Source organism: Panthera tigris, chromosome E3 (assembly GCF_018350195.1).
Source record: "Panthera tigris isolate Pti1 chromosome E3, P.tigris_Pti1_mat1.1, whole genome shotgun sequence".
NCBI lineage: Eukaryota > Metazoa > Chordata > Mammalia > Carnivora > Felidae > Panthera > Panthera tigris.
Window position 1 is genome coordinate 11,879,795 of NC_056675.1, and position 16,199 is coordinate 11,895,993.

The following is a 16,199-nucleotide window of genomic DNA, read 5'->3' on the forward strand; positions in this document are numbered from 1 at the left end:
CGGGGAAAAAAATTTCACTGCCCTCCGCGCTCTGTGTATTCATCCCATCCTCCCCTCCTACCCCTGGCATCCAACGATCGTTTTCCTGTCTCTGCAGGTTTGCCTTCTCGAGACTGTCGTATGGTTGAAATCATAAAGCATGTAGTCCTTTCAAAAGGCTGCCACAAAAGTCCTTACACAAGGCCCTCAGTAACACGCATTTAAGTTTCCTCCGTGACTTGTCACGGCTCGATAGCTCATTTCTTTTTAGCGCAGAATAATATTCCATCGTCTGGATGTGCCAGTTTTGTTTATCCATTCACTTGCCGAAGGACATCTTAGTTGCGTCCGAGTTTTGACGATTATGGGTACCGCGGCTATAAACACCCGTGTTCTGGCTCTTGTGCGGACACGGTTTTCAACTCCTTTCAAAAACCGGAGTGCGATGGTTAGATTATGTGCTCAAAGAAACTGTCAGCCTGTCTTCCAAAGTGGCTGCTCCCTTTTGCGTTCCCACCAGCAGCGAACGAGAGTTCCCGTCGTTCTCCAATGCTCACCAGCATTTGGTGTTGTTGTTGCGTTGGATTTTGGCCCTTCTTATAGATGAGCGGGGCTTTCTGATAGCTGTTTTGACTTGCATCTTCCTGACGGCATATGACGTGGAGCATATTTCCATATGTGCATTTGCCGTATGTGGATCTTCATTGGTGAGCTGTCTGTTAAGGTCTTTGGCCTACTTTTTTTTTTAATGTTTATTCATTTTTTTTTTTTTTACAGCGAGAGCATGAGCGGGAGAGGGGCAGAGAGAGAGGGGGACAGAGGATCCGAAGCGGGTTCTGAGCTGACAGCAGTGAGCCCGACGCGGGGCTCGAACTCACCAACTGTGAGATCGTGACCTGCCCTGAAGTCAGCCACTCAACCGACCGAGCCACCCGGGTGCCCCTAGCCTATTTTTTAATTGAGCTGTTTCTTTACCGTTGGCCTGTCAGCGTTCTTGGTATATTTTGGGTACCAGGCTCTTCGCGGTTGTGTCTTTTGCCAGTATTTTCTCCCAGCCTGTGGCTTGTCTTCTCAGTCTCTCGAGCATGTTATTTTCTTGAGTTGTTGGGTGCAAGTCACAAGGGGGCTGGTGCCTGGCTCATTCCATGAAGAAGTGTAAATTAAAAAAGCATCAAGTCTTTGAGCACTTGCTTACCAGAGAGACGGGAGGGCATAGTGGTTAAAGCAGTTTGTGTATGTGCAGGTGGGGGTGGGAATGGGGGCCAGCAAATGCCCTGTGTCCTCCTCCTGCGGCTCCAATCCTGGTCATGCCATTTAATGGCTGGGCCAAACTACCTAATTGTGTCTGCCTTAGGCTCCTAACCTGTGGAGCCAGTCCCCAGAGGATATGAAGACATCTCCAGACGGCCATCAGCAAAGCACTGAGAACGACGTCAACGCCTTGTAAGCTCTCCGTCAACGGTAGCCATTATCGTAATGCACCCATTCCCGTTAGGGGTATTTTTAAGGATGCAGGAGAAAAAGACATCCTTACCCGTGGGCATATCCTATTATTTCATTGGAGAAGAAGATTAAAGGGCAAGGTAACAGGGGTGAAGAGTGAAAGTGAGCACAAGCCCCTTTGGAAAACATTCCCCATCAACTAAAGCCGAGCAAAAAGTCGGGGATAGAGTGGATTCTGAATACGTGCTTAAGTATTCCATTAATTATTCGACAGAAGGGCCAACCTCGGCGGGAGGTAAAGTGGAAACGTTGGAAATAAGACCGCCTAAGATGATTTGATGACCGAAAGTGGGGGGGAGGGACCGAATCCCAAAGGATTCGGTCAGATTTGGATTTGTGAGGGAAGAGGAGAAGAGCATACATAGCAGGTGGATGAATACTCGGAAGGGAGGACTGTATTCACAGGACGCGGAGAAGCCCGGCTGCAGAGGAAATCAGACAGGCGGCAAGGAGCCGTATTATTTGAAAATGGCTGAAGTCAGCTGCCAATTTCCAAACCAGATTGTGTAGCTGGAAACCACTGCTTTTAGACAAGTGCTAGATTTCACCTCCCCTCAAATCTACTTGTTAAGCAGCTGCTTTCAAAATAACCAGGGGAGGGGCGCCTGGGTGGCTCAGCCAGTTGGGCGTCTGACTCTTGATTTCCGCTCAGGTCATGGTCCGAAGGTTGTGGGATTGAGCCCCACGTCAGGCTCGGCACTGGGCGTAGAGCCTGCTTAAGATTCTCTCTCTCTCTCTCTCTCTCTCTCTCTCTCTCTCTCTCTCCCCCTCCCCTTATCTGGAAAACAAAACAAAACAAAACAAATCAAAAACAGGTGATTGTTGAATTAAACTGTAGTGTTCACCTCGGCCTTCAAGACCAAGCTCTCCCACATAACGTATGTAACTTAGTTCTCCCTCCTGGGACAACTGTTGGATCTATCATTTCACTCTTGGGGGGGATGTGGCGACGAGGTGATTTGGGATTCTGTTCACTTACACAACCCCCTAAGAGCAGCTCCAAGGAAATTGTTTAAATGTTGACCCCTTCCCCGCTAAATGTTCATTGGGTAAAATTAAGTCTGATACACAAGTAATTGGAAGACTTACATGCACGCAAAAACCGACATGCAAATGTTCGTGGCAGCTTTATTTGTAATCACTAAAAACTGGAGGCAGCCGCGATGCTCTTCTACAGGTGAATAAATAAACTGTGGTATGTCTATACAGGAAAATACTACGCAACGATAAACAGGAGCAAATGGGCAAGCCACAAAAAGGCACGGATGCATCTTAAACACACATTGCTAGGTGAAAGAAGCCAGTCTGAAAGGGCTACATATGAACGATGCCCTCCCTATGATGTTCTAGAATAGACCAAACTATAGAGATTGCAGACAGATCAGTGGTTGCCACGGGATTCGGGGAAGGGAGTGGGGGCTGAAGAGAGGAGGCACGTGGGGTTTTGGAAGGTGGCCAAAGCAATCTGTGTGATCCTGTGATGGCAGATACATGACACGCGCTCGATATCGGTTAAAAGCCGTAGAGCTTTACAACACAAAGGGCGAAGCTTCACGTGGGCAAATAAAAGGAGTCAGGTAGGAATTCGGGGGATCCCAGGATGGAACACAGAATGTGACCCCCAAAGCCCTCTAAATTACAGATGTGTGAGGCAACCCCAATAAGGAGGATGGGGAGGGGAGACGCTAACCTAAGACAGTTTGAAAAAGAGTAGACACAAAGCCCAGCCTCTAGAATTTCCATGAGGGGGCCCAGGTGCTGCTCAGAATGTAGGTCACATTCACCCCCCTTAACCTTTAGGAAGCCTTTCCAGCCTTAGCCTTGTAAGTTAGCCAATTACCCTTGGTGTCCCCTGCGCCCTTTGCCCAGACACTAGACACATCTTAAGCGTCCGTGGGGTATGTAGACTGGGGACTGTCGTCCAGACACGGCTACCCTAAGCTATGTAGGGATTTCTCCTTCAGGTCCCACAATTACTTAGGGCAGCAAACCAAGGTAGAGCTGAGCAGAAGGCAGTGGCAGCTAAGGGTAAGCAGGTCAACAGCCCATGGTGCCTTTCCAGGCCATGAATGCCATTCTTTGAATTCGATTAGTAAGCCAAGAGCAGTGGAGAGGCACGTCATCACGGTCCGTCACCGAGCCACCCAGCTGGCCACACCAATCATTTTGAAACGTACCTGGGGTTTGCTCTAATCAGGTATGGTAAGACGACAGACACGGAGACGACTGCCTCGAGAGAAGAGTTTACCACTTACCATTCCCAAGAGGAGGGGGGATGTCACGTCACACAGGGGCCACAAGAGGAGGCACCAGGGTCGGTCAGAGCCGGAGTGAGAGGGAATCGCCGACAAGAGTCTTCCTTCTGGAGCGGTGGCAAGTTTTCAGTCACGGACGTTCCCTGTGGGGCAGGAAGCAAAGCACGGATGTTGGGATCTGTGGTTGGAAGGGGTGAAATGTGACCCCTGCAACCCCCCAGGGGTGGTAGGCGCGGTAAGGATTCGGACTCATGACTCCAAGACGTCAAATAGTCAACTACAGGTGATCAAGGTTGATCATTACGATGGGATCCTGAAGCAACAAAGAAAGAAAAGGGCGTTAAGCAAAAAGTAAGGAAATCTTGGGGCGCCTGGGTGGCTCAGTCGGTTGAGCGTCTGACTTCGGCTCAGGTCATGATCTCACAGCCCGTGAGTTCGAGCCCCGCGTCGGGCTCTGGGCTGACAGCTCCGAGCCTGGAGCCTGCTTCGGATTCTGTGTCTCCCTCTCTCTCTGCCCTTCCCCTGCTCATGCTCTGTCTCTCTTACTCTCAGGAATGAATAAATGTTAAAGAAATGAAAAAAAAAGTAAGGAAATCTGAATAAAGTGTAGAATTTAAGGCATCACGACATAGCAATATTCATTCATGAATTAGGACAAAGTAGCATCCTTTTTTTTTTAAGTTTATTTATTTTGAGAGAGAAAGAGAGAGCACAGGGAGGGGCAGAGAGAGAGGAAGGGAGAGAATCCCAAGCAGGCTCTGTGCTGCCAGTGCAGAGCCCGACGTGGGGCTCGATCTCACGATCCGTGGGATAATGACATGAGCTGAAACCAAGAGTCAGTCGCTTAACTGACTGAGCCACCCAGGCTTCCCACCAAGGTACCATCCTAATATAGGGTGACAGTTCTAGAGGACATAGGAAAACTTGGGAATGCTCTGGTGCTATCTTTATAACTTTTCTGTAAATCTGCAACTTTTCCAAAGTAAAAGTTGATGTCACAAAACTAACTGAGACAGAGTGTGGGCGGAGGAGGGGCAGAGAGAGAGAGAGAGAGAGAGAGAGAGAGGGAGACACAGAATCCGAAGCAGCTTCCAGGCTCCGAGCTGCCATGGAAAGGGCTGGTAAGAGATGCATCTGGAAAGGAACAGTAGGGCTCTAGCCATTAGGAAGCACTTGACGAACATTTGCTGATGAACTGAAGGAATGAATGGATGAATGACCAGAAGCTGAAAGTTCCTGTGTGATTTCCAGAGTCTCGAGTTTACTGCATAGGCAACAGGGAGCCACCTCAGGTTTCGAGAGGGGGTGTGAGCCGATGTGTCGGCCATTAGACACTTGCCGCTCCAAAGTTTGGTCCATGGACCGGGTGGTTCACGCAACATCGGCGTTACCTGAGCGCTTGCAAGAGCCAGAGAAGCTGAGGTCAGACCCCAGAGGCACTGAATCTGAATCTGCATTTCACCAAGATCCCCCGGGTGCTTCCTCCGCACGTTTTAATTCCAGAAGAGTCGCTTTCTTGAGATCGCTTTGTTGGTAGAGGGGGGGAAAAAGTCTTCTGATTTTGTTGGGTTTTGTTTTTGTTTTGTTTCATTTTGCAACAAGAAAAAGGGGAGGGGAGGAAGGGAGAGAGGGAAGGGGAGGAAGGATGGAGAGCAGGTGTATTGTGGGACAAATACACAGCCTCCCCCCTGACTGCTTTCTTCCACCGAGGTGCTGCGAGACGCAGTATCTCTAACTGGAAGGCTTCGGATCCCGGCCAGTTTCCTGCGGAGGGAGGTGGGCAGCCTTTGAAGGGGCTGCTGGGGAAACTGGGGACAGGGTAGGGGAGAAAGGGACAGACCACCGGCGGCATGGTGCCCGGCGAACGTGGAACCCTTCTCCCCTCTGCCAGCAGTTGAAACCTACACTCCATTTCCAGGAAAGTGGCCGTCGGGCTGGCCGCTGGGGGAAATCAAAGGCTCAGCGGGCCTCCGTAATGCACCCTCATTTTGTGCAGCCAGAGCAGAGGATGGGACGGCAGGGTACAACCGTCCCTGGCTCCCACTAGCCCGTCCAGCCCCTCTGTCCCCGGCCCTGCACGCTTGCCCGGGGCGGCCCAAATCTGGGCTCGTGCAGGGAAAGCAAATGGGAATGTCTGGCCGCCTCGGCCCAGGTGCAGGCGGCTGCGTCGAGCGACCCGCTTCTACTGCCTCGTCTATACTGCCTGTGCTGCTGGGGCGTCCTCCTCCGAGACACGCTCATCGAGATCTGTTATATTTACCCATGAAACAGCGCGTGATAACGGCATCCTTACGTCTCAGCCTCTTATTTGAGACGAAAGATCTACCAGAGCCTTGCTCGCCTGATTGGCGCCCTGGGTTCAGCGGTCACTCGGGGAGCACGGGCAGGGCTGTATGTGGGGTTTTGTCCTCTCCCTCCCCTTCGTCGTTGGGCTGCTGAGAACGGAGCTCATTCTCCAGTACAGCCTGGCAGTCACTCTATTGCTCTGTGCCAGGCGTGTTCACACAGCTCTTCCTTGAAGCGCCTCACGAAGCGCCCTGGAAGGTGGTCCCCTTGTCCCGAGTTTACGGACAGGGACATCGATGCCAGCAGCATGGATGGCGTTCTGCCCAAGGCCGGGCTCTCCCCTCTGCATTGCTAGTGACAGGGCGAACTCGGGGTCAAAATCCACTCAAAGGCACGGTCCTGGTTTCCTGAGGTCGAAATCTCTTGGAGGAGCCCTCCCTCCGGAAGAGTGCCAAGTGTATAATGGGACACCAAAGCCTCACGGGTGTTAGAGCTTTGGGTTTCCGGAACTCTCCATGATATCATATCTCAATGCTGGCGACTACAAGAACTGCAGGGCTAGGTCAGTATCCCCAGCTTCTGGAGACAGGGACTGAGCCCCGCAGAGAACAAGCCAGCAACGTGGCCCCGTAGGGAAGAGATCTGGAAGAACGGAGGGGCGTGGAGGTACCCCACCCTCCCACCTGCGCGCACGGGCTCATGACTTCACCCGGCAGGAATTGGAATGAGTGGCTTGGGATTGAGGAGGCAGAGCTGGAAAGCAATGACTGTTGCCTTTGAAAATCTGACTATTGCCAAGAGGGGGACACAGCAGCCTTGTTTTACGTGCACGTGTGGGTGCATGTGTGTGTGTGTTTTCCAGAAAGCATACGAGGAGTAAGAGAATCCAGCCTCTGAATGGGTCTCTGATGAATTGAGTCACCCTCTAGCTCAGTTAGATTCAGTTAAATACAGAGACAGGAGCCCTGAGCAGGGCGTATGGTGAGAACCAGAGTGGCCGACAAAGCAACCGGCTACCAAAGGTGCTATTTGTCTGATGGTGTCATCGACTCAATGTGAGGAAAGTACACGGGATGATGATCGCCCAAGACTGAGATTCCCAAACCCACTGGGGAGCAGCACCCTGGCCCCCTTGCTCCACTGGACCACATAATAAAGGTACTAGGTATGGGGCACAGAGCCGCATGGACGGTTGTTGGTAGCGAGGTAGAAGCATTTAAGCTGGTGACACACTGACCATCTTTGAGCCTCATCTTAAGGGAATCCATCCAAGATCCTAAAGAGAGTGACTGCCAGACTCTGGAAACCTTGGTATTCCAAGAAACTGAGTAAACAGAACCATCAAGGGCCAATGGCTAAAAGGAGACATGGCCTAGCCATGGTCACACTCAACCCCACAGAGAGGCCACACTCAACCCCACAGAGAGGCCACGCGCAACCCCACAGAGAGGCCACGCTCAACCCCACAGAGAGGCCACGCTCAACCCCACAGAGAGGCCACGCTCAACCGCACAGAGAGGCCACGCTCAACCCCACAGAGAGGCCACGCTCAACCGCACAGAGAGGCCACGCTCAACCGCACAGAGAGGCCACGCTCAACCCCACAGAGAGGCCACGCTCAACCCCACAGAGAGGCCACGCTCAACCCCACAGAGAGGCCACGCTCAACCCCACAGAGAGGCCACGCTCAACCCCACAGAGAGGCCACGCTCAACCCCACAGAGAGGCCACGCTCAACCCCACAGAGAGGCCACGCTCAACCCCACAGAGAGGCCACGCTCCACTCCACAGAGAGGCCACACTCCACTCCACAGAGAGGCCATACTCAACCCCACAGAGAGGCCATACTCCACTCCACAGAGAGGCCATACTCAACCCCACAGAGAGGCCATACTCAACCCCACAGAGAGGCCATACTCAACCCCGTAGAGAGGCCCGTACTCAACCCCGTAGAGAGGCCCGTACTCAACCCCATAGAGAGGGCCGTACTCAACCCCAGTGTGGACAGTTGGCATGGAGAAGCTGCCAGAAGCATGCGGAAGTGACATCAGTTTAGCCTCCGTGGTGGTAGCAGCCATCATGTGACCCAGTGTGGGCAAGGGTGGGGAGATGAGAGCCATGATGGCAGCGTCCAGCAGTCCACAGAACAGGAGGCAGGACTGAGTCCCGAGGAGCAGGATGGAGTGGGGGGCCCTCTCAGATGATGCCCGAGGGACCCCCACTCACTGGAGACCAGCAGGTCCCCTCTCTTACTTGATTATATCTTACTCAAACTTTGTTTTTAAAAGCTTATTTATTTATTTTTTGAGAGAGAGTGCTAGAGGGGAAGGGGCAGAGAGAGGGAGAGACAGAATCCCAAGCACGCTCCTCACTGTCATCGCAGGGCCCGATGCGGGGCTTGAACTCATGAACCACCTGAGCCAAGATCAAGAGTAAGTACACTTGGGGCACCTGGGTGGCTCGGTCGGTTGAGCGTCCAACTTCAGCTCAGGTCATGATCTCGCGGTCCGTAAGTTCGAGCCCCGCATCGGGCTCTGTGCTGACAGCACAGAACCTGCTTCAGATTCTGTGTCTCCCTCTCCCTCTGCCCCTACCCCGCTTATACTCTGTCTTTAAGTAAACATTGAAAAATATTTTTTAAAAGAAGAGTCAGACGCCACCCCAGCGTCCCTATACCATATTCAACCTTTAAAACCCAGCTCCAAGGACACTCCCTAAAGCATTCTTTTCTAGAAATGGGTCATCCTCTGAACTCCTGGAGCTCCCAGAGCTCTTAACCTTATTGTGCATAATATCTTCCGTCCTGTACTTTGGCTGGCTGTGGTCCATTTGCTCTAATTAATTTTTCTAGACCACAGCCACCTGTCCTGTGTCCCTCTGTCCCCTTTACATTGAACATCTCTTTTTAGATCAAGAGACCTCCTCTCCCAATCCACCCAGCCTGAGCCCATAGGGTGATCTTGTTTTGAATGAATGGCTGCATGCGTGATAAAGGCGAGAGGGAGGCTGGGTCAGGGAGGGAGATGGGGTGCTTTTGAGTCCTCTGGGAAAGAAATCGATGAGGCTTTGGCCTCATTTTCCCAGGAGGGGTCCAGGCTTGCTCACAGTGGGTGAGCCAAGAGAGGGAGGGGGCGAGACGGCCAGGGCAGGTGCATCGGGGCGCATCAGTTCGACAGGGAGGAAATGCCCTTGACAGGGGCAGCGTGCTCAAGGGGCCCGGCCCTGGGTATGCGCCGTTCCAGCTGCGTTCCCAGGAATTAGAGGCAGAGAAGGCAGGGGAAGGGACTCATCTCAGAGCCTGGTGGGTGAGGGGACAGGAAGGGGGGCGGGCGGGGGGTGGCGACGACACCTCGGCTGACTAATTAAAGCCTTTGGTAGCTGGCCCCCACCAGCTCGAGCAGATTATCACTGCTGACTCAGCTCCCCGCCAAGGCCAGACGCACGCTCCCTTTTTTCCTGCTTGATTTGCCTAATGGAAGCTGACAGTGAAGTTCAACCCTGATTGTCAGATTTCAGTAGGAACCTCAAGGAGGGGGGGAGAGGAAGGCAGACATTCGAGGAATAAAAATAGCTCACATAATGAGATCCTTTATTTAGCTGAACTGCTTCTTTAATGACTCACCTCTCCGTCCCTCCCTCCCTCCCTCCCTCTCTCTCTCTCTCTCTCACACACACGCACACACAGTTGTGCACACAAATGTCTGATTTGCACGTAGAGCTTGCCTCGGTCCTGTAGGAAAGAGGCCATCCATCCTGGACCATACGGTCTGCAAAAGCGGATGTCCCTTAATGGCAAAGTTGGGAGATATTTTCCCTCATCCCTCTAACCAGAATTGCTGCTCCCCAGGCTCATTCAATGGTCCAGTTTCCAATATGTGACCCAGGAAATCGGTCCGGCCGGCACAACCAAACACACGGGTAGGCCCTCGCGACCCTGGCCGGTTCCTCATCCATCCGTGCCTCCGGCTCTGTGAACTGAGGTCTCGAAGGTCCGGATCACTTCTTAAAACCTGAGCTCCTCATCAGAAGGGTCAGGCTGACCGCTTGTGAGGAGGAAACAAAATGGCGCAAGGAAACCTCCAGGTACTCTGCGTGACACAGCGTCCGGGCAAGAATGCCATTGCCCTCCTCCCTCCTCTGCTGTGCAGTTTGTTCTCCGTGAGGTCACAGGAAGTCACCTGCTAACTGGACGTGTCCGGGTTAAAAACCTAGCTCTAAAACGGGAGGTTGAGGGCACCTGGGTGGCTCAGTCAGTTGAGCGTCCGGTTCTCGGTTTCGGTTCAGGTCGTGATCTCAGGGCTGTTGGATGGAGCCCCACGTGGGGCTCCGCTCCGAGCATGGGATTCTCTCTCTCCCTCTGTGCCCCTCCTCCACTCATGCGTGCTCTCTCTCTCTCTGCCTCTCTCTGTCTCAAGACAAATAAATAAGCTTAAAAAAAAAATAAAACGGAAGGTGGGGTCGTAATACAGGCAGTTCTGCGTGTTTGTGAGCGCCGTACACTGATGTTCGACGTCAGTATCCTGGGTCATATTTGCGTGCGCTGACGAGGAGGGGATCTGGGGACCCCAGTAGGGCCACATGGGCCTGGACTAGGGTGGGACTCTCTGAATGAGCGCCTCCTTACGCTTTGTCCCCTGTATGCCTCCCACGGCTGAGGGCCACGTGGGGGAGAGACAGAAAGGCCGGCGGTCGGCATGATGTGACTCCATCATCCTGAAGGTATGGCTGAACAAAGACCGTCTCACGCTAGCTAATGGCTCAAGAAGAGAATTCCAGAGGGCAAGTTCCGATCTACTGCCTACAGCCAACCCGGCCTCACGGATTCCCAAACCCAGCGGGGAAAGGCAGGCCAGAGGTGACAAGAAGGTCACTCTTAAAAATTGAGCTGCGGAGCATCTTGCGGAGCGGTTTTTTTTCCCCTTTGAATGTAGACCGTATTTTTCTTTTCTCTTTATTTTTCTTCCCCTACTCTAACAAAATCCTTTTTTTTAATGTTTTAATTTACTTTTTATTTTATTTTGTTTTATTTTTTATTTTATTTTACTTTATTTTATTTTATTTTATTTTAATTTAATTTATTTTAGAGAGAGAGAGCATGAGTGGGGAAGAGAGGCAGAGACAGAGAGAGAAAGAGGGAGAGAATCTTAATCAGGCTCCACGCTCAGCACAGAGCTTGACGTGGGGCTCAATCCAACGACCCTGGGATTGTGACCTGAACCAAAATGAAGAGTAAGACGCTCAGCTGACTGAGCCGCCCAGGCGCCCCTCTAACAAGACGCCTCTTGAGTGGCGGCTGCCATTTTTAATGGTGAGCATCTGCCCCCCATTTGTCAACATTTCCTCCCTATCTCTTGTGCCACAGAGGAGGGACCTGAGGCACAGAGAATGTATGTAAGTTGCCCAAGATGGAGGCAGCTAACAAAGGTCAAGTGTCCAAAGCCTGAATTATTCTGTTCCCTGTAAGATGTTCCCTCCTTACTTTGTCAAGAGGGAACACAAGGCATAGTGAGGCAGGAAGGGACCAAAGAACAAAACCTAGTCAGTGGCCCCAGGACCTTGGAACTTACTGTTGTGCATGGACTCCTATGTTTTTGAATAGGCTCATGCGAAGGAGCCACACAAACCCCTACCTGAGACGCCTGTATTTCTCACTATGGACCTCTTCCTTATGGTTCTCTTGGTGTCTCCCCCACAGGCAAATCTTCTGTGTGATTCTCAGGAGTCAGCACAGCCAAGCAGCCCTGGTCAGCCCGCCCACCTCTCCCTTCTCCCTCCTGTGTATGACCTTCATATACATTGACGCTTGTTGTCGGGTGATAGTCTCTAAACCCACGCTCTACGCATTGCCATGCAAAGCAACAAAAAGACCCGCTTTTTCAAGGGTCTCTGAGTGGCTAAATTAGTACAAATGTTTAACTACTCTCGCAAGGCAGGCATGGTTTTTATCAGTCACCGTCTTCAGTGGACTGTTAACTTTGAAGACAGGACAGAATAAGAACAACCATGGAAGACGGGGTTCCCCAAGTTTTTCCCCCTTCCTGTTCCACCTGCTTCGTGACCAAGTGAGTAGAAAAGTGGCCAGTGGGGGCCTGGGGACAAGACAGAAACAGCAAGAGAACTCGGAATCCATGAGAGAAGCAGGATGCTACCCGATTCTCATCTGCCGGGCTCGTTCACTTCTGCTCCACACCTGCCAAAGCCTTCTGCTTTCTCCTCATCCAGGGGGACAAACTGACCATCACCAAGTCTGCCCATGAAACCCCAGAGGAATCTGAATGAAATAAGCAGAATGGCCGCTCAAACAGAGGGAAGGAACAGGGGAGGGGGTCACTGTCATTGGTGGTTGAGAGATCGCAAGACACTGAAAGAAGACAAAAGCCCGATAAAGGTGGGTTGATGGATAAAAGGAAAGGCCCTTAGCTCAGAATAGGCTGAGGAAGGGATATGCTGGTGGAGAAGCTGGTCTTCTGAGAAGAGTTTGGGACAGACTCTAGACCAGAGGTCTGGGAGAACAGAGGCGGGCAGAAACAGAGGGAGCAGAGGCAAAGAACTTCGCTGAACAGTTGTTTGTCCTCAGAACAGCTAGGCCGTTAACCCTTCCCTCGACGCCCGTCCTTATGGAACGGAACGGAGAACTGCGAGATGTTCTGGGACAGAAGCCAAGAAGCAGCTGGATTGAGATAGAAAAGGCAGTTTGGGAGGATCCAGGAAGTGTGTTTGCAGTAAAGAAACCGGGTGCTTTTATAAGTGGAATCGAGGACAGACTGTGCATTTTTGAGGACGTGGGGAAGACACAGTATTGTTTTATCAGCAGACAAGAGGGAAGGAGGGAGGGAGGGAGGGAGGGAGAGGGGGATGGGGGAAGGAAGGAAAGGAAAGTAGGAAGGAAGGAGAAGAAGGAAGGAAGGAAAGAAGGAAGAGGAAGGAAGGAAGGAAGGAAGGAAGGAAGGAAGGAAGGGGAAGGAGAGGAAGGAAGGAACGAAGGAAGGAAAGAAGGAAAGAAGGAAGGAAGCAAAGAAGGAAAGAAGGAAGGAAGGAAGGAAAGAAGGAAGGAAGGACCTCCAATTGGGGGAAAGAAACTCAGGATCCAAATATAAAGCAAAATAAAATGGAAATGTTTCTGAGTCATTAACAGAGTATTCAAAAAAAGGAGAGAGAAATTCTACTCAATCTACATGTTAGAAATCTTTTCTCTGGAGTGGGTATTATTCCCAAGAAGACAATATAATCCTGATATCCACTATGGCTCTGTAGACTAAAAATTTCACATAGTTACGTTAGGGTGAATTGTTTTTTCAAGTTTTAGAATGAATCTATAGGAAAAGTTAACAAGCCCTCATTTGGGTTGTGGAACACCATGATTGCGTTTTCAGTCTTGATCTCATACAAGTGATGTTAAGCTGACAGGTGGGAGAATGGAGGCAGGGAGGCAGGAAGGAGAAGAAGCGGTGAAAAGGCCAACATGAGTAAAAGACTCCACTTCGATGGCGTGAAGTCAGGCATCTGCTAATGTTTATTCAAGAAGCTTCAGAAGTTTAAATATACTATTTAAAGTGGTAAGCATTGGGGCATCTGGATGGCTCAGTCGGTTAAGCATCAGACTTAGGCTCAGGTCATGATGTCACGGTGGGTGAGTTCAAACCCTGCGTCGGATGAGCACCAGGCCCGCTTTGGGCGAGCCCCGCTTCTCTCTCTCTGCCCCTTGTGGGATTCTCTCTCTCTTTCCCCATCTCTCTCTCTCACTGCCCTTCGCTCGCTTGTGCCCTCTCTTTCAAAATAATAATAGAATAGAATAGAATAGAATAGAATAGAATAGAATAGAATAGAATAAAACTGTGAGCATCACCGCAGGGAAAAAAATCCAAATCGTAAATATAAAAATTCAGGACTGAAGAGGTTCTTGCTGTATTCTACGTAGCGTAAATACCGTGACCCTGAGAGTAGGGTAAGTTCCTCTTTTACGTTATCAGTCAGTATATATGCTTTACAAACAATAAATTATGAAACACTGCCATAAGCATGTTATCTGGAAGCGAGAGAAATACAGAAGGACTCGAAAGTTCTAGCTTCTGTGGCTGAGAATGGGGATCAGAAGGAGAAGGCGGTTACTTTTTTGCCAAAGAACTTCTGACCTCTGATTTTTTTTTACATAGGCATCTACTAATGTGATTCAAATCTGCATGAAAAAAAATTCAAAGCTCCTTCTGGCAAATGAAAAAAAAGTTCAAGAATTACATTTTCTCTTGGGAAATTGTGAATCTCCTCAAGATGACAGATTGATGTGCTTCCGACCAAATGTGAGTCTTAAAATTTTGCACGTGGCTCGAATTTGCGTAAATTCGGAAAAACGCAGTAGTGACTGTCATGCTTTACTCCTAGCATGTATGAGTCACGTGTTTTTCTGGAGACGTCTTCATTGAAGGTCTAAGGCACGCTGCAGATAGCTTCTCAAATAACCCTCCGTCTCATGTCTCTCATAAAGCATACCTAGAGCCCATCACTTCAGAGAAATTCATCTTCCTGTGACTGTTCTTTTTCCATGTAAGCTGCCGACCTTCAGACACCATATGAGTTCATGTTGCCCAGAAGTTTCTCATTCTGCCTGTCAATTCCCCTCCTTCCTGCTCCCTGTGATTGTCCCCTACTGGCCATTCTTACCTGCTACGGTCATTGGCGGGGCCATCTTGTATTCTCGGTCTTACTTTTACTTCTCCTGGGACCTATCGGGTAGTGCCTTCGAAACTACACTGATGGCAAAGAAGGAAGCCAGCTGGGAACTCAAGTAAAAATTTACCCCTTGCAAGTGGTCGATCGTGTGGGAGAAGAATATACAAAGTCCAGAGAACCTACATCTATGGCACATTCCCAACACTATGCTGGGTGTCCCACATGAACGATCCACTGACTTCCCACGAGCAGCTCATGACAAAGGTGTCGTGTTCTATTACGGATCAGAAACTGAGCTTCGTTAGAAGTTAGGCACTTGCCCTGGTCACGCTGTTAGCATGGGGCAATGCCAAATTTGAACGTAAGTCTGTGTGGCTTCCCATGTCTTTGAAAAATATAAATCAGAGTGTAATTTCACTGTGGCTAGCTTTCCCCGTAAGACAAGTTACGCTGAATGACGAAATGGGGATCAAGAGAGCTGTATTCTAACCAGCTGGCTTACAGGCAATCGGGAACTTGGAGTTGGTGCCATGTGTTGGCCTCCGGAAACAATCAACACGATTGAGGACCCAGGGATATTGGCTTTCATTTTGGTCCTAAGACCAACGAGCTCTCTGGACTTGCATTTTCTCATTTATAAAATAAAACGTTTCTCACCGGGCGATTACTAAGCTCTCCTCCAACCCTGAAGAATCCGCAGACTCGAAAGAGAGAAGGCTCATTAAAGTTACTGTCTCATTCAGATATCGTGCAAATCACTGTGGGGAGTGAGGTGGAAAAATGGGTTGCAGGTTAAACAGCAAGGTAGGAATTGAACTAAAAAGAAAATCCTCATACGTTAACACTTACCTTGTTACTGTCCAGGGTGGAATGGAATTAAAGTACTGCCATTCATCAGCTCGGGCCGCCGGGACCGAAAAACCCACAGACTGCGAGACGTAAGCAACAGAAATGTATTTCTTACGGTTCTGGAGGTTGAGCGATCGACAGCAAGGAGCCCGCAAGGTAAGTCGCAGCCTGGGGCTTCTTCTCTTAGCCTGTCGGTAACCACCATTTCACAGTGTGGTCCTGTGATCTCTTCTTTGTGCATACGCAGAGAGAAAGGGAGAAAGACAGAGAGAGAGGGAGGGAAGGGCAGAGGAAGGGAGCAGAAGACAGTGTGCTCTCTGTGTTCTGTTCTAAAAATGACACTAATTCTAATCTTACAAGATCGGGGTTCCAGCCTTAGGACCTCAGGTGACCTTAGTTACTTCCTCAGAGGCCCCATCTCCAAAGACGGCCCCAGCACAGGGCTAGGGTTTTAACGTACACGTTGTAGGGGGTCACAGACATCAATCCCATAGCATGGAGAATCGGAAAATAACGGCGTGAGTGCACGAGATTTGAATTGCCAAGTTATTTCCCCCAAGAGGAGTAAAGAAACTACCCCAGGAAGAGCAATACGTTGGAAATAATGCAGAGCACGGCTTTCTCAAACTTTAGCATGAATCGGAATCACCTGGAGGGCCT

General features: G+C 50.4%; 1 long non-coding RNA gene across 1 annotated transcript in view; it reads right to left on the reverse strand.

The window, feature by feature from the left end:
* The window catches only part of LOC122234727, a 32,114-nt gene extending 16,720 nt beyond the window's left edge, over positions 1–15,394 (reverse strand). Inside the window, exons 1-2 of the long non-coding RNA XR_006212647.1 lie at positions 15,348–15,394; positions 3,738–3,880 (exon numbers count right to left, since the gene is read on the reverse strand). This is a non-coding gene — a long non-coding RNA (uncharacterized LOC122234727). The remainder of the gene's footprint in view (positions 1–3,737; positions 3,881–15,347) is intronic.
* Between the last annotated feature and the right edge of the window lie 805 nt (positions 15,395–16,199).